Raw genomic sequence first — 23,038 nt, forward strand, 5'->3', positions numbered from 1 at the left:
GGATTTCCCCCAAAAAACATTAAAGAAAGATAGTAAATAAAGCAAGGCATTATAGTCATTTGCTTGGTAGCATGGTAGGAAAAAAGTCAGAACTTCATCTGACTTCTTAAAAATCTGGCTTTTAATCCATAAAAGATATCCTTTTTGTAACATTATTGACTACATGAGTCCGTTTAAATGCAAATGGAAAAATCTAGACTTGGCCAAGACAGCCACTATGAATCAAATAAAATATATCCTGTTAAATATGTTATTCCTAAACTCCCACAATTCAGAATGAAGGGCCACTTGAGATCTTCAGAGAACACAAGAGCAAGAGGACCACAGCCCAGGTTTACTGAACACCCTTTCCTTACAGCTCTTCTTTCTGGACACAGAACTAAGGCCCAGACAAACAGCTACCTCAGAATTGCCTCTGCTCTTTCCCACAGTTACAAGTCCAACATATCCTTCACGTGGATGATATGTTCCCTGAAATAAAGTTTGTACTCTTATCCCATCATTTCCTAGCTTTTGGAGCTTCACCAAATCACTTGAACTTTACTTATTCATTATTTTTTTATGTATAGAACAAATTTGTCACACCAGGCACTGGTGGCTGATACCTATCATACTAGCTACTCAGGAAGCTGATAGCTAAAGATGGAGATTTTAAACCAGCTCAGGCAGAGAAACACCAGAGACTCTTACCTGCAATTAATCAGCAAAATACTGGAAGTAGAGATATGGCTCAAGTGCCAGCCTTTAATAAACAAGCTAAATAAATACCCTGAGTTTGAATCCCAGTATCACCATAAAATAAGCAAGTAAACAAATAAATAAATACTGAATGGTATCTAGCACATAATAGACATGCAGTCAGTATTTGGTCATATATTTAAACTTTTTTTTCCAGTCCTGGGGCTTGAAACTCAGGACCTGAGCACTCTCCCTGGCTTCATTTTGCTCAAGGCTAGCATTCTACCTCTTGAGCCACAGCTCCACTTCCAGCTTTTTCTGTTTGTGTGGTACTGAGGAATGGAACCCAGAACTTCATGAATGCTAGGCAAGCACTCTACTGCTAAACCCCATTCCCAGTCATTTAAAAAAATTGACATTTTAAGTAGTAACATTGAATAAAAATCATTGAGACCTTTGGAACAAGAGAAGCTGGTCATGTTTCTGAGAGTTCAGTTCAGCAACTAAGTTCTACTGCTATTACATTCATTAAATTCTGTGGGTGACTTTCAAAGATACTATCATCAACTGTAGCAGTTCCTTTACTTCTTTTCTTTTTTTCTTTCATTTTTTGTTTTTGTTTGTTTTTGTGCTGGTACAGAGGCTGGAACTGTACTTTCCAGAGGACCTTGCACTTTCCCTTAGCTTCTTCACTCAAAACTATCACTCTACCGCTTTACCACTCTACATCATTTTCTGTTTTATTGATGGTCAATTGGAGATAAGACTTTTCTGCTTGGGTTGGCTTCAAAACACGATTCTCAGATTCCAACCTCCTGAGGAGCTAGTATTATATGTGGGAGCCACCAGCGCCTAACTTAGTTGCTTTACTGTCCATGCAGTGTGGGGTCTCATCCATTACGTATACAAACATATAACCTATAACCAAGAGGATGAAGTCCCAAGGGAAGAAGATAGAGTTTTCATTAATTAAAATTATTGGGTCTTATTATGACCCACATTATTACAGCCACGTGAAAATCCTATCTCTTCTGATAAGTTCCCTAAACAACCTAGCCTAGCATAGAACTCAGTACTCCTAGGCTCTGAAGAAACTCTGAGGCTTTGTCCTCCACCTAACCCCCTGTGCTGAGCTGTGGAAGAGAAATCAAAACACTGACTGGCAAAGTTCAAGTCCCTGTACACATGTTGGATGCCTGTTCTGTCCCAGGAATGGGACACACTGGTCTACAAATTAGGCCTTCTGACTTTCTACCCAAGTTCTTTCTAATTCCCCTATATTTTTATAGCCAAAATCCACATTTTTTTCCTTAAGAAAGAGTATGAATTAACAAATCATTGCATCATTTTTCTGGGATTGTGAGGCAGAGGTAAGGAAATTCTGGTTCCCTGTATCACTGAATAAAGTGCTTCAAATAAGCGCAACCTTCTGGGTTGTTCCAGAATTTTCAGGCAGTGCTGGGGACCCCAGGGCCTTGCTGACTTTCAGGGTCAAAGGCTTCATAGACTTTCAGAGAAATTCCTATGGTATATGATGGTATTCTCTGAACTTGACTCCCAGGATTTAATCTGTGACTTTAAGATTCAAAATGGATTTCTTGAGGGTGGGGAGTAAGAAGGGGGGAGACAAGGGAAAAATCAGGGAGGAGGTAACAAGTTGGCTAAGAAATGTACTTACCTTAAATATGAAACTGTAACCCCTCTGTATTTCACTTTGACAATAAAGAAGAAGAAGAAGGACAAAAATGTATTCTTAAAACACAAATGTGATTTTATTCCTAATAGCCATAATAATATTGTTAATCTTATTTGAATGCTACCAGATGCCAAGCACTCTACCAAGAGTTTACTTAATTCACACTGTAATACTGAGGGATATAAACTACTTATTATCACTGCTGCACAGATGAGAGACACAGAGAGTTTAGGTACATTTCCTCAGGTTGCACAGATATCATGGGATAGAAATGATAATCCAATAAAGGAAGGGCAAATGCAGAGCCTACTACCTTGAACTTGATGCTAAACAAAAACTCAGAACAAAAGCTTTCATTGCCAAAAAAAAAAAAAAAAAGCAAGGAAGGAGGGAGGGAAAGAGAGAGGGAAGGAGAGAGGGAGGCAGGGAGGTCCTGAGTTTTTTCTTGCTATATGATAGTTGTGTGTATGCTCCAGGTCAACTCAAAGCTCTACTCTACTTTAAAAAAAAATCATTGTTATTGTAAAGGTGATATTCAGAGGGATTACAGTTACATAAGTCAGGAAGTGAGTACATTTCTCTTTGAGCAATGTCATCCCTTACCTCATTTTCTCCCATTTTTTCCCTCTTGATTCCTACTCCACAATTTGTATAGTTTCCTTTTAACTTAGTGTGAGTATCTCTGCTGCATTTGTTCACACTTTGTCCCACCATTTTTGTTTCCCTTTACCCTCCCCAAACAGAGAAATTTATAGACAAGACAAAAGGTACAGAAATCAAAACAGCAACAAAGGAGAAATGAAAAAAAAGAGCAAAATAACATAAAACCTTATTTCCATTTCTTGGAGTTCATTTCAGTAAACATCATTTTATATGATCATACTCTACCTTTACCTAAGTATAGTAATACTTTTTAATCAGAAGGCTAGAGAGCTAATATTCAGGCCCATTAAAGTTTCAACTTCCCTGCCTACAACACAAGTACAATAAAGATTACCATTTATTGTGCACTTGCTATATATCCTACTTTCCAAATATCTTCCATATTAACATACTTATTTCTCAAAGCAATCTGTGAGGCAGGCCCTGTTATTACTTTTTTGTCATTACTTTTAATGTGACTCAAATAATAGTAGAGTTAAAAGTTCCAATGAATACAAAAAGCTTTATACAATGCCTGACACCATATCAATAAATATTAATCACTGAACACATTATGCATAAACATACCAAATCATTAAATATAAGCCATGGAACACATGACAGATATACATATTATAAGGGTTCTGTAGCTTATTAGTGATGTATTGAAAAAATGAGGGAATGCTGTTTTTACAGTGCTTTGAGGCAAGATAAATTTATGAAATATTAATAATAAAAATATGTAGGAGGAAGCTCTGTGGCAAAGGTTGAAACCACAGCTCTGCATCTATGCTAGGAAGATCAGAATAAATAGTAAACTACTTACTGGCTCTGTGACCTTGAACAAATTCCTTAACTGGTTTGTGGCTCAGTTTCTTCAGCTATAAAATGAGGATTATTAAAAAGTCAATGCCCGCCTTAAAAGGCCACAAAATGTAATAATGACTATCTTTGCTTTAAGGGATAACAAGGTTTACTGAGCTAAAACACTGAATGTGGGCTGGGGATATAGCCTAGTGGCAAGAGTGCCTGCCTCGGATACACGAGGCCCTAGGTTCGATTCCCCAGCACCACATATATAGAAAACGGCCAGAAGTGGCGCTGTGGCTCAGGTGGCAGAGTGCTAGCCTTGAGCGGGAAGAAGCCAGGGACAGTACTCAGGCCCTGAGTCCAAGGCCCAGGACTGGCCAAAAAGAAAAAAAAAAAAACAAAAAAAAAAACACTGAATGTATTAGCAAAATGTTTGACAGATACTCAGAAAGTTATCTTCTAATAGCATTTTCACTGTCATTTTATTTACTAGTTTGCCTTCAGTCCGTCTGGGGATTTTCTCCTCATAGAACTTTTGTCTGGAAAGAAGCAATGGACACACAGGGTACAGGAATAACAAAGGAATTAATTAATAAGTTAATTAAAACCATTATGCCATATGAAAATTCAGTAATTTTCCAAATATGTTTATGGAAGGACACCCAGTATGTTTTGCTTTCAATCATACCTTACCATCAATGACCTAAAATGGAAAACTTCCTAGGGTGTTATTTTTAATAAGATATTACTGACCACTATAATATGGCATGGGAATATAAATGGCACTTTAAAGTGCATTTTCTGATAAGCTAAGTTCATTGCTTGACTTTGAACACGGGAAAGGCTGATTGTTTACAGATTCACATAGCCTAATAACATTTTCATTTTCGACCTTGGGAAAAGAATAATACCTCAAAACATATGGTCATCTAGAATTTTATTATTAAATCTGAAATACGCTGACTATAAAAATGTAAGAGAGCCAGAAAATATATACCAATGTACCAGAAGGTGCTCATTTGTGTGCCAACAGCAGGCAATGCAGAACTGGCACCAAAACCAGAAAGGTCTAAAATGTATGCTCCCTGAATGCCCCTCCCAGCCAGGGCTCTTGGGCTCGGGTTCTGGATCAGACACAAACTCCAATGTGCACTCAGCTGCATGGAGAGTCACTATCATTAATCTTAGACTGACTTGGTCCATAACAAACAGGCTAAAAAAATATGCCAACACCAAGGCTCATGATAGAATTTGAAATCATATAAGCACGACTAAATCCCCTTGGTTCAAAGTGAAGCTGGGTGTAATAAGTTGTTAAAAATCCGGATTATGGTTGAACCAGCACTGTGATCCCAAGGGCAATGGGAAATCACTAGGATTTGTTGGTCTCTTCTCAGAATCTCCCCTTTTCAAATACTTGGTTTAGGCTTTGCCGAAACAAATGCAGCTTCCAAGGGAAATCAGATGAGGTGTAAGCTGACCCATGTTTTCCTTACTTAATACAAGTCCAATATCCAACTCATTTTAGAATGAGTCTCTTCTAACAAAAGATTCTCCTAGAGTTTTCCCCTATTTATTCATTCATTTTTTATATTACAACTCCTTACTACTCAACACAGTTTATGAGATCACTAATAGACAATAAAATAAAAGACAAATTACAAAAGTTAGGGCCAAGAAAAATAAACCCAAGCTTGAGTATCACAAGATTAATATAATTGGGCCACAGATCCAATCTTAAGCTTCTTGATGAACAAAGAAAGATGAGAATGAAGGGTTCTAAGAATTAAGTTAAAGGGATGATAGAGATACAGCCAGATTTAAATGGTTTTTAAAGTTACATGTGAACATATTGCAATGAATGTATGTCTATTTAGGACATGGATTTGACCTTCATAAATACCTCTTTCACAAAGTTCTTATGCAGAGCAGCATCTAGCTGCCCTTTCTCCCAAGTCCCCTGAAGGCTTCAGAAGGAAAGTCTCTGCTAATGATACCTCAGTTTAAAAAAAACATATGGTCAACATTTCCATTTTAACTCAAAGAAATGAACTATTGCCAAAAATGGTCCTTGTTATTGCCAATAATGTATTTTTATGTTGTTTTAAAAAGTGTTTTGACAAAGATAGATGAATAATTTTGCAATATATTGCAATTATATCTGAAAACAGAGTAAAGAGCCTCAGGGGAAGCTGCTAACCAATAGGAAGGTGGGGGCTAGAAAACAGAAATAGGCTCTGCTGGTTTGTGGGTAAATTCCAGTGGGAAGATGAAAAAGAATGAATATGGTAAAGGTAGATTATAAAGGCAGATTGCATCTATGAAAATAAAACAATAAACTCCATTGAAATTATTTGAGGAAGAGAAAGAGAGAATGAAGACTGAAAGAGGTTATAAATTGGAATATATTGTAAACCTATATTGAAATCTTCCCTTTACAACTAATGTAAGATGATTTTTTTAAGAAAGTGTTGTGATACGTGGACTCATCGAGAATTCAGAGACAAGACCTCTATTCTGAGACCAATAATTTATGAACAGTAAAATCTCAGTATCTGTTTGAAATCCTTCAGGTATGAGTTCTATAGTCAAACACTTCATTTGTTTTCCTGTTGCTTATTAAAGTTTTTAAATGCAATTTTAGGAACATTCATTTATAAATAAAAGTTAAGCAACAAAATGTGGAGAGCAAAGTTAAAATTCTGGGGTTTTTTCTTCTTTTTTTCATCTTAAATAGTTGTGCAAAGAGGTTTAAATACAGATTATAATACATTTTCATTAATGCCACCTCTTTCATCATTCTCCCCCATCTCTCCCAATCCCATCCACAGCCTCAAGTAACCAGCTTTCATTTTTACCATGTGCATTGGATAACATGACTGTATTTGCCTTCTCTTCCTCTATGCTTCTCCTCTCCCCCACCAGCCTTCCTCCCCAAGTTTCCCTTCCCTGACAAAACATGTTTCAGCTTCCTGGAATTCATTTTGTTAAAGTGTTCTTTAGTTGTTTAGATGAATTACACCATTGGAATCCTCCCCTGAGTGTGTCTGCGTGCATCTGACTTTTTTTTTTTTTTTTTTTTTTGGCCAGTCCTGGGCCTTGGACTCAGGGCCTGAGCACTGTCCCTGGCTTCTCTTTGCTCAAGGCTAGCACTGTGCCACTTGAGCCACAGCGCCACTTCTGGCCATTTTCTGTATATGTGGTGCTGGGGAATCAAACCTAGGGCCTCGTGTATCCGAGGCAGGCACTCTTGCCACTAGGCTATATCCCCAGCCCCGTGCATCTGACTTTTAAAGTAGAGGATGCAGGTAGCAGCTGGCAGTGAGAAGTGATCTTGCATCCCTGATGTTGCCTGGTCCTTCTTTTCATCTCCCAATTCACTCTGCACAGCAATCCGATCCTGTAGACATTCCTGTTGTTATTGTTGCTTCATAGACGCTCAAGATCATAGTTTGCACAAGTATGACTCAACATGCATGTCATTGCATAGCTCATGTTATTCCTTACATACCTCAAAAGAGCAGATACATGACACTAGGCCCAGGTTCTCAGAACTAGGAAACCAGTGGAAGGCCAAGCTGGCGTTCTTGTATACACCAATGCCAGTACTTTTCCGCCACCTAACAGCTACTTCACTCCAAAGAACACAATTTACCATACTGCTTTCATTGATAGAGTGTCTGTGAGGTTCTGAAGACAGAGCTTAAGTTAATAAAATAACAATAATGTGTTTTCCTTCTTTTCTCTTATCCTTTTTTTTTCTAAATCTATCTGGCTCACTGGTAAAATAGATTTTGTAGGTTTATTTGTGAATTTGACTATTGTACTAAAAGAACAAAAGGATATAATTGAGACCAACTCAAAACATAATAAATGAACTAAAAATACACCATTTTCACAAGGGAAAAGACCCACAATTTCCTAGGCCACATTCCCTCAAGCTAGAGAATATACTTCTAATGAGCTTCGGGTAATCACATAAATTGAAAACCTAACCTTGTAATGCCTGATAGTGATCTAAACTACTTAGCTATGTTTTGTATTAGACCACAAAACAGTGGTTTGTTCATGAAATGTAACAGAATATCATGTGTTACTCATACTTTGGCCTTAGGCTTACATGTGTTGAAACCATAATCCCCAACGTATTTCAAGAGTATATTTGGACAACCAAAGTTACTCTATGAAAATAACTCAAAAGGAAAACCTGATTCCATTAAAAACACAAATTGCTAAGAGTTAAATATTTAGGTATTGCCTAGGGTGTATAAAGAAGATTGAAAATACAGTGCTTGTTTTTTCCCACTTTAAAAAGGAACATTCAGGAACCATGTGGGAAAGTTGTAAATTAGCTATATCCTGATCTACTTCATGTATGTTGCATTATGTAATGTGGAAGAAACGAGATCCCCGATATCCCAACAAAAGGCTGTTTGATACTATAGCTTCAGATTCTGAGAGCAAGTGCCGCCTGGCTCTCTAAGTCAGGAATACTTTCCAGATGATGGCAGAACTGCAGAAATCAAACGTTGAAGACCCTGAAAAATAAACACTTGATCGCAGTCATTTGTTCATTGTTTGTGTCAGTAGCAGAACTTGAACTCAAGGCCCCTTGCTTTCCTTAGCTTTTTCACTCAAGGCTAGCATTCTATCACTTGACCCATACCTCCAAGTCTAGTTTTTTGCTGATTCATTGGAGATCAGATTTTAATGGACTTTCTCACCAGGCTAGATTCACAGATCTCAGCCACCTTGAATAGCTAGGATAACAGAAATGAGCTACCAGTGCCCACCATGTTGGTAGACATGATTTAGGTCATATATTTTCGAAGGAAAGCATGGTTAATAACATGAGCAGTGAGACAAGATTCAACCAGTTCTGTCCCAGTTCTGAGATTCACAAAGCCTGTGAACTTGGGAGGATCCACCTCTCTGAACCTTAGTTTTATCACCTCTAAAACTGTAAATAATATTCCCCTTAGAGTATGTGAGAATTCAGTGAGGGGCACATGTAATTAGCCAATTTCACAACACCCAGTGGGCACTGCATGAGTTTTAGCCTCTATTCTTACTCCTATTATCATGTTATTAATAATATTTGTGCCCTAAAGATCTAACATAGTGCTTAGAACATCAACAGCCCAATAAATATTTACTAACTGAACTGACCTTGGAGGCTAATGGCTTGAATTCTTATATTGCTCATTTAATTACAAAGGAAATGTTTAAATGAACATTATCCAAACTCTGAGAAATACTAAGCTGGCCATCAAGTATGAAATGTTAGATTAAACAAGCATCAACATTTTCTTTCCTGTAGAACTTCTTAGAGCATGTAAGTAATAATTTGGATTACATCTCTAGAAATGGCATAAAATAAGATCTTCAGTGTTTTTCAAACTGAGGACAGTTTCCTCATCTGCAGAACATAAGATTTTACAGTAATGATCTCTAAAATCTGCTCATTAAAATATTGTAACTCTAAGCATTTTTGAACTAGTTATGCTCATGAATACAAAGAAAAGCAAATGTTTAATTCCTCCTTGAATCAAGAGATTAACTTTTTTCCATTTTCCAATTCCTAAGCTAGGCAGCATCTCTACCACTTGTGCCATACACTGTCCCATTTCATTTTTTAAGCTATTTTTAAGGTAAGGTCTCATATTTACATTCACAGGCCAATCTGGAGGGAAAATCATCATGCCAAAGCCTCCTATGTAACTAGGATGACAGGTATACACCATCACACTAGGATTGTTGGTTGAGCTAACTTTGACTCCTAGATGGCTTTGAACTATGATCTTCCTGATCACCACCAGAGTAGCTGGGATTACAGGCTACACCCCTACACACGCCACCCTTCTTTTTGTCTTTTCTGTTCCAGCACAAGCTAAATTGCTTTCTTTTTTACATTCTCACATCCCCTGTATCTTCCTGAAAGATATTTCTAAGATGAAAAGCAGTCACCAGGGCTGGGAATGTGGCCTAGTGGTAGAGTGCTTGCCTAGCATGCACAAGGCCCTGGGTTCAATTCCTCCGCACCGCATAAACAGAAAAAGCCAGAAGTGGCACTGTGGCTCAAGTGGTAGAGTGCTAGCCTTGGGCAAAAAAGAAGCCAGGGACAGTGCTCAAGCCCTGAGTCCAAGCCCCAGAAATGGCCAAAAAAAAAAAAAGAAAAGAAAAGAAAAAGAAAAGCAGTCACCACTCTCTCCTGTGGCAGTCCACAGAGCCTCCCCATCTCCATTAGACAGCTATGATTTGCTCAGCACATTAGACAAAGCCATTGACATTTGGGCTCTAATATCCATACTTGCCACCCCTCTTCCTACTTTTCACTTCAGGCTTCCATGTGAGACATACACCTATCTTTGTTCTCTCCACCAACTAGAGTCAGCCATACTTTACCTTGTCTAATTGGCAAACACAGAAGCATCCCTCAATACTTATGTGTTGCCACCTTGCAAAGCAAATCCTCACTTCTGTCCCCTCTGAGGTATTGCTAAGCCCAGCTCTTTGTTTCCCTCTTTCTTCCTTTATTATGTCTTTCTATCAGTGTGCTAATACCAAGTCTTTTTTTTTCTGTACCAAGTCTTAATCTCACGGCCTTTCACTTTTGCTCAGTGTTTTCCCTCATGACTGTCAGTCTACCACTTGAGTTGTGCCTCCAGTCAAGCATTTTGCTAACTGAAACTGGAGTCTCATAGACTTTTTGCATAGGTTGGCTTTGAACCTCAATCCTCAGATCTCAGCCTCCTGAGTAGCTAGGACCACAGATTTGAGCCATTCATGCCCACTTTTATTAATGCCTTTAATGTTGCAGGTCCCCTAGATGGAATTGATCAACATCCTAGGTTTTGTTTTCTTTTTTTTTTTAAAGTATTTATTATCAAACTGAATTACAGAGAGGTTACAGTTTCATACATTAGGCATTGGATACATTTCTTGTACTGTTACCTCGTCCCTTATTCTCCCTCCCCCTCCCCCTTTCCCTTACGCCCCCCCCATAAGTTGTTTAGTTCATTTACACCAGTTTTGCAAGTATTGCTTTTGTAGTTGTTTGTCTTCTTTTTTTTTATCCTGTGTCTCTCGACTTTGGTATTCCCTTTCAATTTCCTAGTTCTAATACCAGTATACACAGTTTCCAATATACTCAGATAAGATTACAGAGATAGTGTAGGTACAACCACAGGAAGGTGATACAAGAACATCATCAATAATAGAAGCTACAGTTACACATGACACGTTGAAAGTAGTTACAACTGTGATATAACAATCATTTCCATAACATGTAGTTCATTTCACTTAGCATCATCTTTTGTGTTCATAAGGGTATAGCTATTGGGCTCCTGTGATCCTCTGCTGTGACTTGCCTAAACCTGTGCTGATTATTCCCTATAAGGGAGACCAAAGAGTCCATGTTTCTTTGGGTCTGGCTCACTTAGTATAACTTTTTCCAAGTCCTTCCATTTCCTTACAAATGGGACAATGTCATTCTTTCTGATAGAGGCATAAAATTCCATTGTGTATATGTACCACATTTTCCTGATCCATTCGTCTACTGAGGGGCATCTGGGTTGGTTCCAGATTCTAGCTATGAAAAATTGTGCTGTGATGAACATTGTGGTGCTGGTGGCTTTAGCATGATTTTGCTTGTGGTCTTTTGGATAGATACCCAAAAGTGGGGCTGCTGGGTCATAGGGGAGTTCTATATTTAGCCTTCTGAGCAATCTCCATACTGCTTGCCAGAGTGGCTGAACCAGTTTACATTCCCACCAGCAATGAAATAGGGTTCCCTTTTGGCCACATCCCCTCCAAAAATTGTTATTGTTAGTTTTCTTGATATAGGACATTCTTACTGGGGTGAGATGGAATCTCAATGTTGTTTTGATTTGCATTTCTTTTATGGCCAGTGATGTAGAGCACTTTTTCATATGTCTCTTGGCCAATTTCATTTCCTCTTCAGAGAAGTCTCTTTTTAAGTCTTTAGCCCACTTGTTGAGGGGGCTATTGGTTCTTTGTGGTTTTGTTTTGGATGAAGGTAATTTTTTAGTTCTGCATATATTTTAAATATGAGGCCTTTGTCCGTTGAATGGCCGGTAAAGATCTTCTCCCAATCTGTGGGCTTTCTGTTTATCTTGCGAGCTATGTCCTTTGCCCTGAAGAAGCTCTGCAGTTTGATGCAGTCCCATTTGTCCAACCTTTCTTTGATTTGTAGCCTTTCTGGGTCGTTGTTAAGGAAGTTCGTCCTGTGCCAAGGAGCCCAAGTGTTTCTCCTACTCCTTCCTTTAGCGTTTTCAGGGTGTCTGTTTTGATTTCGAGGTCTTTGATCCATTTGGAATTGATTTTGGTGCAGGGTGATATATAAGGATCTAGTTTTAGTTTGTTGCATGTGTTCAACCACTTTTGCCAGCACCATTTGGTAAAGAGGCTATCTTTCTTCCATACTATTGTTTTAGCTCCTTTATCAAAGATTAAGTAGGCATAGTTCTGTGGGTTCATTTCTGGGTCTTCAATTCTGTTCCATTGGTCTTCAGGCCTGTTCCAGTTCCAATACCAACCTGTTTTTATTACTATAGCTTTATAATACAGCTTGAAATTTGGTATTGTAATTCCTCCAGCACTGTTCTTTCTGCTTAGGATTGTTTTTGCTATTCTGGGTCTTTTATTGCTTCATATGAATTTCTGGATTGCTTCCTCTATTTCATTAAAAAATGGTGTTGGGATATTCATGGATATTGCATTGAATTTGTAGATAGCCTTTGGCCATATTGCCATTTTGATTATATTAATCCTCCCAATCCAGGAGCATGGGAGGTTTTTCCATTTCCTTAGTTCTGCCTTAATTTCATTTTTCATGTTTTTAATGTTCTCATCATAGAGGTCTTTCATTTCTTTGGTTAAGGTTATTCCTAGATATTTTATGTTTTTTGAGGCTATTGCAAAAGGAGTTACTTTCCTGATTTCAGCCTCGGTCTTTGGGTCATTAGCATAGAGAAAGACCGTTGATTTTTGAGGGTTTATTTTATATTCTGCAACTTTGCCAAAGTTTTGGATCAGCTCTAGTAGCTTAAACAACACACTGCTCAACCATCAGTGGGTCAATGAAGAAATTAAAACGGAAATTCAAATGTTTATGGAATTCAACCAAGTTGAGGATACAAAGTACCAGCTCCTTTGGAACACAGCAAAGGCAGTACTCAGAGGAAAACTTATATCTATGAGTGCATACAGCAACAAACTGAAGAAACAGCAACTCAATCATTTAAGGAAGCACCTTAATTTACTTGAAAGAGAACAACAAGCCAAACCCCAAGTCAATAGATGGAAGCAAATAATTAAAATCAAATCAGAATTAAATCAATTAGAGACAAAAAAAAAAAAACCATCAAAAGAATCAACAAGGGCTGGGGATATAGCCTAGTGGCAAGAGTGCCTGCCTCGGATACACGAGGCCCTAGGTTCGATTCCCCAGCACCACATATACAGAAAACGGCCAGAAGCGGCGCTGTGGCTCAAGTGGCAGAGTGCTAGCCTTGAGCGGGAAGAAGCCAGGGACAGTGCTCAGGCCCTGAGTCCAAGGCCCAGGACTGGCCAAAAAAAAAAAAAAAAGAATCAACAAAACAAAGAGTTGGTTCTTTGGAAAAATCAACAAGATAGACAGACCCCTAGCAAACCTGACCAAAAAACAAAGGCAGCACACTCAAATAAACAAGATAAGAGATGAATCAGGTAACATCACCACAGAAACAACCCAAACTCAGACCATAATAAGGGACTATTTTGCAAACCTTTATGCCAACAAATTCAAGAACTTGGAAGAAATGGATGATTTTCTAGAAAAAATTCAAATCCCCAAATTCAACCTTGAAGATTTAAACCTTCTAAACAAACCCATATCCAGTATTGAAATAGAAACGGCAATAAGTGATCTCCCGGCCAAGAAAAGCCCAGGTCCAGACAGATTCACAGCACAATTCTACAAGGCCTTCAAAACAGAACTCACACCAATATTTCTCAAACTCTTCAATGAAATTGAAAGAGAATGTTCACTACCAGACATGTTCTATGAAGCCAGTATAACCCTCATCCCAAAACCAGGCAGGGACTCATCACGGAAAGAGGACCGGTTTCCCTGATGAACATAGATGCAAAAATTCTCAACAAAATTCTGGCCAATAGACTTCAACAGGTCATAAAAAAAAAAAAATACACCACGATCAAACTGGATTCATCCCAGGGATGCAAAGTTGGTTCAATATATGCAAGTCAATTGATATAATCCACCACATCAACCGGAGCAAGGTAAAGAACCACATCACTTGATGTGGTTATATCACTTGATGTGGAAAAAGCATTCGATAAAATCCAGCACCCATTTATGCTAAAAGCCCTGGAAAAACTGGGATTTCAGGGAACATTCCTGAATATAATCAAGGCAGTTTATGACAAACAAACAGCAAACATAACTCTAAATGGTGAAAAACTAAAGCCATTCTCTTTAAAATCAGGAACAAGACAGGGATGTCCACTCTCTCCCCTGTTCTTCAACATAGTACTAGAATTCCTAGCCAGAGCAATTAGGCAAGAAGAAAATATAAAGGGGATCCAAATAGGTTTTCTGGTTTTTGCCCGCCATCTCCTTTGCAATACCCAATGCTAATAGATAGCAGGTACCCATGAAAGTTGATGAAGAGAGATGTCGCTCAGTGGTAGAGAACTTTCTAACCCTGGCCTAGTGTATGTGAATCCACAGATTCAATCTCCAGCACCATATAATTAATTAATTAATTATTAATCCCAAAACAAAATTTACCTCTCAAATGAGTTGTTTTAGGTTTTTTCTTTTGTTTGTCAGTACTGGTGTTTGAACTCTGAGCATTGTACCTGTTAGGCTGGCATTGTCCTACTTGAGCCATGCTTTTTGCTGGTTATTTTGGGAATGGAGTCTAGCAAACATTTCTATTCATTCTTGGCCTCAAACAATGCTGCTTCAGATCTCAACCTCCTGAGTAGCTAGGATGATAGGAGAAAGTCAGTGCCCAGCTGGTAACCCTCTGTATTTTCTCTAACTGAGCACCAACACATTCACCCTGTTGTGTTGTACCATGGAACTTATATGACAAGCTTAAGTTTAAAGGTTCAGTACATGCTGGAAGGAAATTTGTGGTTATGAGAGCGACTCAGTAGAACATGACATTGTGTCCTCCCTCAAAGAGGAAGCTGTATCATCACATTACCTTGGCCACTGGCAAAGCAGCATCACCTCTTTAAAAAAAAAAAAAAATCTGTCCTTGCATTAGTAAGTAAATGCTTGAAGTTCCTTACCCAGGTGCTCCAGAGTGGCCGCATCTGTTGCTCTGCCCAGCAGAGGGCGCACAGTCCCAAAACCTCACTCAAAGGGGCCAACAGCCTGATAGGCCTCAATGAAGTTGTCCAAAAAAAAAAAAAAAAAAAAAAAGCCCCCGAATCCAGGTCAGAGTACTGGCCTCCTGTCCTCGCCTGCTCCTGGGTACTCTTTTCTGTTTCTCCCCCTCCCTGTAAAGTGTGAGTGAACTTCCAGACTTCAAGCATACCAGCTTCACTGCAAAAGGGAGAGGGCAAAGGTGAAGCAGTTCACTGAGGAGTGTGAGAATCTCTGGGAAAAGGAAATTTAACTCACTCCTAGTTGGTACTCCAGCTATGGAAAAGTATCCTGAACTGATTACATCACACATTCCTCTGAAGAACAGAGGTCAAAATTTCAATAGACACTTTTCTCTCTAATTTGAATGAAAATGATTTTTCGTCCTTTGTGATTTAGGTTAGATACTGATGCACTCTTTCACTAGATCCATTACTTATATTTCACCAGGGACTACTAGCCAGAGAGAAAAGTGGACATCCTCTCACCATTTCAAGGCAAGGCATTCCAGTGCCTCAACTTGAAGGCCTTAAAGTGAAGGCCATTGATCTAGTAAGGCAAATGCATAACCAAAGTAAGCAAAACAGATTCATGAAATACTTGCAGCAAAACAAATTCCTTCTCTGCTTTTCTTTGAGGATCACAAAGGAACAACCAACACAGCCTATGTGGGAAGATTATCTGCTTTCTCTATTAACACTCAAACCTGCTGAGAAGGATTTAGCAATGACCCCAAAACCTGCTGAGAAGGATTTAGCAATGTTCTCTGGTTGACATTTAGCAAGATGGTATGAAATATTGCCTTTTTTCCTCAAAATACACCAGGCAGAGAAATGAGAAGTCTGCATGGAATCCCACGTTGAGGCCCCTCCCTCCCCTCCTAGTCAAAGGTCTAGAAGAAAGATCATGGTTAGTGGAAGGCTGTGGGCACTGGGGAGATAACAGATGAAATTTAGGGTTACTTATTCCAGTTTGTGCAAGAGTATAATCTATACCCCAAAACCACTGAGGAATTTTCAACAAGGCAGAAACTTGGGCAGAATTACAACATTCTAGAAACAGAAGATGCTAGGGACAAGCATATATATATATATATAACTATCAAATGAAATTCATACAAAGATTATACCTTTATTCATTTCTGATAAACAGAGCACACCAAATTGCAAAGGGGAATTCCTTCCATCTCTACTGCTCTGGATACTTGTCAGAAACAAGTTTATCTAGGCCTAGAGAAACCCAAAGGCCCAACATTTGTGCAGATGCAAGGCCTACTCCCATCAAACCCAGAGTAAATAAAATCTAAAATGACTTGACTTGCTGTCCTCATCTTGCTATTATGTATGAACAGGGACTCAATTTCACACACTGAATAGAAAAACCACTACAATGACTCTATGGTACTCAACTCTGTCAAGAACTCTGAGATCAATAAAATCCCATCTTCATTATCTAAAAAAAATTCACACATGACTTCAAACAAGTAGAGAGAAAAATACTTGTTTTTGTTTTATGAGTTTTGGGGCCAATAAAAATAGCAATAAAAGTACTTTTGGTTATTGTTCTATATTTGAAGCATATATTCTTATGTATCTAAGCCATTTTGCTCACTAATATCCATTCTCCAGCAGAAACAGAATATAAGAAATCAAATTAATGACATTCTTCCTATGCCCTTTGGTTATATTTCTCCTAAGAATAAAGACAGGATACTCTTCTAAGTAGTCAACATCAAAGCTGAGAATAAGTATGAAGGAAAACTTTCCTTTTTCATCTAAGAAATTAAGTTTCCTGGGCCTCAGTTGAGAATTCTTAACTTTCCAGACCTACTTATGTTTCAGTAGGGCCCCATTGCTTCAAACCCCACCATAATGACTATTTGAGGGATCCTCACCATTTCTGGAAGCAAGAAAAATTCTAACAGCATCAATCTGGTTAAAAGATGATGAAGGGCCAGGCATGTTGACACATACCTATAATCACAGTTAATTTGGAGGTAGATCAGGAGAAAAGCAGCTTGAGGCCAGCCTGGGGGGAAAAAAAGGGAAGGTCCCATCTCAATAAACAAACTAGGAGTGGGAGTTAATAATTAGAATCCCAGCTGCATGAGAGGTATAGTAAGTAGGAAGATTGTGCTCCCAGGCCTGACTGAGGAAAAAGCACGTACGAGACTTGATCTGAAAAGTAACTAAAATGGAAGGGCTGGAGTGTGTGGCTCAACTGGTAGAGTGCTTGTCTAGAAAGCTGATTGGCCCTGAGTTCAAGTCATAGTACCTCTAAAACAGAAGGAAGGAAGATACTTGGCTATTGGGCATCATGTCAAGGATGGGATAAGGCACTGTTGACCCTATAGAAAGGAGAGACCGTACATACAGAAAAAATCTGAGCGAAGAAAAGAAAAACAAAGAGGATTCCATATAGGAAGGAGAAAATTTGGATTCTCTTTCTATTACTACCATAAAATATTGGAGATTGGGTGACTTTTTTAAGACAAAAAGTTTTTTTGCTCCCTCTCTGGAGAGTGGCTGCCACAATGTGGCAGATGGCACACAGCAGGAGCATATGTGAGAGGGAGACAGAATACAGAGCAGTAAGAAGCCAGACCAAGGGTCAAGGGCAGATTTTCTCTTTTCTAACCACCCACTCTTGAGAACTAATTGGGTTCCCACAGGGACTATGTGACAGCCTTTTCCAAGGCCAAAACCCTCAAGGACTGACTCCTTCCAGGCTCAACTCTTCGATATGGTCACACTGAATCAACCACATAAGAACCTGAACAATATCCATAGCACAATTCTAATGGGCTCTCATGAAGATGCTTCAGCTTCTTCCTGTGTCAGTTGCATAGGATTGGCAGGCTGGGACAGGCAGAGGTTGTTATTCCCCATGGCTGGAGTGAGTCTATCATCACAGTTTAATGGTAGCTCAACTTGCAGATCCTACAGACGACAGACATGACTGAGGGATGAAGCTGAAGGAGAAAAGTCACTTAGCAAAGTTCAGCTAAGGTTAGTTCAGCTGAGAGACCATATTTAAAGTTCCAAGTACTGCTCTGTGGAAAGAGCTCAAATATGAGAAGAGAAATGACCAGTGTAGTGTCCATACAAAATTGAACCATTATGTGCCTATAAAAGGCCAAAGAATGGTTTCAAACTGAAAAGGTTGGATATTTTAAAATGAAAACTTTCAGGGAAGTGGTGATCCTAGGTTTTTAGCTATACTTTTTTTTTTCAAGTTAGCTAATTTTACTATGAATTCTCATTTCATCAAGCAGGCATTGGTGGGGAGCTTTCTGTTAATCAGGTCATTAACTAGCTGGACAAACTATGGTTTAGGCTAGATTTCAACTCCACTAGGTCACTAATTATAATAATCAAACATGCAAAAGGAAGCAGGATACGGCTGGCTCCAGCCTGTAATCCTAGCTATTGGGGGGGAGGGGGGCGCTGAGATCTGAGGACTGAGTTTCAAAACCAGTCCAGGTAGAAAATTCATTTAGATGCTTATCCCCAATTAACCAACAAAAAGCCAGAAATAGGGGTAGGATTCAAGTGGTAAAGCATCAGCCTTGATTTTAAAAGCTAAGGGGAAACAGGAGGCTCTGATTTCAAGCCTCAGTATGGGCACAAAACAATTTAAAAGGAAAAGACTGGTATGGTGGTACATACCTAGCTGGGAAGTGGAGTCAGGAGGCTCATGAGTTCAAGGCCAGACTGGGAAAAAAATCAACCAAATCCTAACTTAATAACAAGATAAGGTAGGTGCAGATCAGAAAGTTCATAGTTTGAGGCCAGCATGGGGTAAAAGTTAGCAAAACCTGACCTCACCCAACAGCTGGGCATGGTGGTACAGACTTGTAATCCCAGCTACATGGGAGGAATAGATAGGAGGGTCAAAGTTCATGGTTTACATATACATTGAATTCAGTCATTTGAAGCTAAGATCCAATTCTGAGTCACATTTGGAAGGCCTGCCCCTCCAGCGGCAGACCCATTGTCGTCAGACAAGGGGAGGGAGGAGAGTGGGATTGCTGTGATATGCCGCATCATGGAATTTTGAGCTCGTGAACCACAACACAAAGCCAGGGTATTTTGTGGTTCATGTAATTATTTCCGTAACAGACTCAAAACCTTCTGAGAATGCTTCTAAGCAGCATTATTTTATCACTCAGAAATCCAATACACGGCACCACATGGATTTGTGGCAAGGACCATGTGCTGGGTGATTATCTTCTGAAGGGAAGCTGGAGTCTGCAGACCTAAGATCTGTCTTCTAGATGACCAAACGAGCTGGGAGCTTCAAGCCAGTTACACAAGATATAAGGTAAACTAGAACAATAGAGGATCCTTTTACCAAGTACACATGGTACAGTATACATCCAGATGCAAAGACAACAGATTCTCACCTTCTATAATGTATATCCTGGCAGCCATTTACTAATGGCACCTCTTTTGTTCATCTATGTTTGGATGCTATGAATAAGTTGGGATGTATTCGTTTCTGATTATCATAACAAGCCAGAATTTCATGTAAATATGGGACATAAACAACATAGCCACTTTTATTCTTTCTAGAATTGGCACTGAGTTCATAGAATTACACTTATGCTGCTATATTAAAATGGAAATGATGAGCTGGGCACCTGTTACTCACGTTTGTAATCCTAGCTACTTTGGAAGCTGAGATCTGAAAATGAAAATCAAGGTCAGCCTCAGGAGGAAAATCCATGCAACTCTTAGCTCCAATTAACCAGCAAAAGGCTAGAAAAGGAGCACGTAAGCTTGAGGCCCTAAGTTTAAGCATCAGTAGACACATGTACACACTGCCCTACTATGTAACTGTACCCTTTTTGCACAACACCTTGTCAAAAAAATTTGTGTTCAATTAATAAATAAATTAAATTTTTAAAAAGGCTATGAGAGAATGAAGGAGGAATTGACAATGTTCAAAAGAAAATGTACTCATTACCTGACTTATGTAACTGTAACCCATCTGTACATCATCTTTACAAGAAAAAAATTTAAAAGGAAAAGAAGTGATTGAAAATTACTAATATGGAGGAAAATATGCATAAAATAAAACAAACAAAATTGTCTCTAATTCCAAAATTCTATGGAAGTGTGGTAGCATTTATCTGTAATCTCAGCTATAAAGCAAGTATAAGTGAGGAAGATTGCTATTCAAGGTCAACAAGATCCAGTCTTAACAAGTCATGGCATGTACCTGTCATCCAGCTATGAGAGAGGCTGTATGTAGGAGGACTGTGGTTCAAATTAACTTTGAGCAAAAGTGAGACCCTATCTGAAAAATACCAAAGCAAAAAGGACTAGAGGTGTAGCTCAAGTGGTGGAGCTCAACCCTGAAAGAAGGAAGGAAGGAGGGAGGAAGGGAGGGGGAGGGAGGGAGGGGGAGAGGGAGGGAGTGAGGGAGGAAGGAAGGAAGGAAGGAAGGAAGGAAGGAAGGAAGGAAGGAAGGAAGGAAGGAAGGAAGGAAGGGAGGGAGGGAGGGAGGAAGGAAGGGAGGAAGGAAGGGAGGAAGGAAGGGAGGGAGGGAGGGAGGGAAGGAGGGAGGGAAGGAGGGAGGGAGGGAGGGAAAGAAAACAGAAAGAGAGAGGAAAGAAAGAAAGAAAGAAAGAAAGAAAGAAAGAGAGAGAGAGAGAAAGAGAAAGGAACAGAGAAAGGAGGAAAGAAAAAGGGAAGGGAGGGAGGGAGGAAAGGAGGGAAGGTAAGAGAGAGAGAAGAGGAGGAAGAGGAGAGGAGGATAGGAGAGGAAAAGAGGGGAGCAAGATCTAAATAAACCACAGGTCCCCATCTAGATTCGTTGGAAATTTTAAACATTTATAACCCCTTGACCAAGAAAAAAAATAGTTTAGTCTTCCTTTCAGGATTTGTAATTTATTTCCACTGGTATTTGATGCTTGATCCTTTTTTAATCATGGAGGAAGTCAAGTCTCAAGTGTTCCCTGCTAGTCACATCTCAGTCGTTACCTGTGTCTCTCTGAGTGAGGTGACAGCCTTGGAGGTTGAGCAGATGCACAGAGGCTCTCTCATAAAACTTGTGCCATTTGCCAAATTAATCCCTTGCCTGACATTCCACACATGTGTGAAAGAGTCCACCCTAATAATCTATTCATCTAGTAATTACATCAGGTAGAATTCTAGTCCAGGGACTTTCACAGGTTCTTCTCCATCTGATTAAAAGAAAGACTTGCTGTTCTTAGAAGGGCATGGGCCTAGCATGAGGCTAACCTGAAACTGACTCACACCGATGCCTGGGTGGATAAGCTCTCTGTGGCTTTTATGATTTGGTAGGGGAATTTTTTTGTTCTCACTTGTTTGTATGGGGGGACAAGTTCCTGAAAAAGAATAATAAAATAATTTGGGGCACATATCTAAGAAGAAATCAGAACTTGTAGATTAAACTGTTCCCTACTTTGGATGTAGGTCCCAATACCAGTCCCAGAAAAAGAGCTTCAGGTAAAGCCTGAGGGCCCAATAAACATTCTCTGGGCCTCTGCTGAGGAAGCCAACCTGCAGAGGGACAGATACATTCTCCATCTTGGAGCCAAAGCCAATGTTGCCACCCCACAATGAGAACAAGAAAGTAAGAAAGAACTGCCTACAAAGTAGGACTGTAGGTCTAGAATTATGCAAGTGAACACAGAAATGATTACTATTTCTTATGCACTATCTACAAGCTTCTTGTAAGCCCAAGAAGACTGGTTCTAAGATCAAATATGATTCAGTTTTAAGTTTGGGGTATGTGTGGGGTGCACATGCATGTGTGTATGTGTGTACATGTGCACTCGAGTGTGTATGCATGTGCACGTGAGTGTGCGTGCTGATCCTGCCTGAGGCTTGAACTTAGAGCCTGGTAATGTTACTGAACTTTTTGCTCGAGACTAGCATATTACCATTTGAGCCACAGCTCCCTTTCCAGCTTTTTGGTACTTTATTGGAGATACGAGTATCACAAACTTTCCTGCTCAGGCTGGCTTCAAATCATGATCCTCAGATCTCAGCCTCTTGATTAACTAGGATTACAGGTGTGAGCTACCAGTATCGGGCTTAAATATGAGTTTTAAACATGAAAATCTGAAAGGTAATTTGGGGAAAGAAAAAAAAGACATGTAATAAATAGGGTTACTTATATTATTCAAAATGATCCAGGAATCACACCAGAAATCTTGTAATATGAAAGCATCCTTAGAACTGACCCGGCTTTGGAGCTAAGGACCCCAAAGGAAAAGCAACAAAACCACTGCAATTTGATGTAAAAGGCCTAGCTAGCTTCTACTCTCCCATGCTTCATTTCCTCAACTTTAAATAAAGACATTCCTAATCTAATTTCCTAATTAATGAGACTATACCAGCTACCCACAAACTGTTCAGAAATGCCCCCAAGCCTGTGGTATCTTGTGGCATCGATAAAAATGGGTAGCTAGCAAATCTCCAGCATCAGCCTCTGAGGCTTTCCTTAAAGTGTGGGTTTCAACCACCCCCCTCCTCTCATCTGACCACAAAGTAGAGCCATTTCCTGTGGCATCTGACATGGGTGGCAGAAACAAGAGACAGAATTTCATTCAGAAGTGCAGAGAAAGGTGAGCCAAACTGAGGTTCCAGACCTGCAGCCACCATCAAGTGCAGAATTGTGGCTGGAAAAGGAGATGTGAGAGATGACACTCTTTCAGAATTGCTCCTTTGTCTAAATCTTGAAAGTCCAATCTTCTCTGCCTCTCCAGCTGAGTGTAACCCTGAAAATCCACACCCTATGTGAAAGGCTTGGAAAGCACAGGCTGCTTTAGGAGATGG

General features: G+C 39.4%; 1 protein-coding gene and 1 long non-coding RNA gene across 9 annotated transcripts in view; both read right to left on the reverse strand.

The window, feature by feature from the left end:
* The window catches only part of Sugct (succinyl-CoA:glutarate-CoA transferase), a 546,711-nt gene that overhangs the window by 201,279 nt on the left and 322,394 nt on the right, over window positions 1–23,038 (reverse strand). The window lies entirely within an intron of this gene.
* On the reverse strand, window positions 1,203–15,926 carry LOC125346681. The gene is made up of 3 exons (XR_007210003.1): window positions 15,682–15,926; window positions 3,263–3,268; window positions 1,203–1,213 (listed from the first exon to the last, which is right to left on the reverse strand). It is a non-coding gene; the product is annotated as an uncharacterized LOC125346681 (long non-coding RNA).

The sequence above is a fragment of the Perognathus longimembris genome, chromosome 2 (genome assembly GCF_023159225.1).
Source record: "Perognathus longimembris pacificus isolate PPM17 chromosome 2, ASM2315922v1, whole genome shotgun sequence".
Classification (NCBI taxonomy): domain Eukaryota; kingdom Metazoa; phylum Chordata; class Mammalia; order Rodentia; family Heteromyidae; genus Perognathus; species Perognathus longimembris.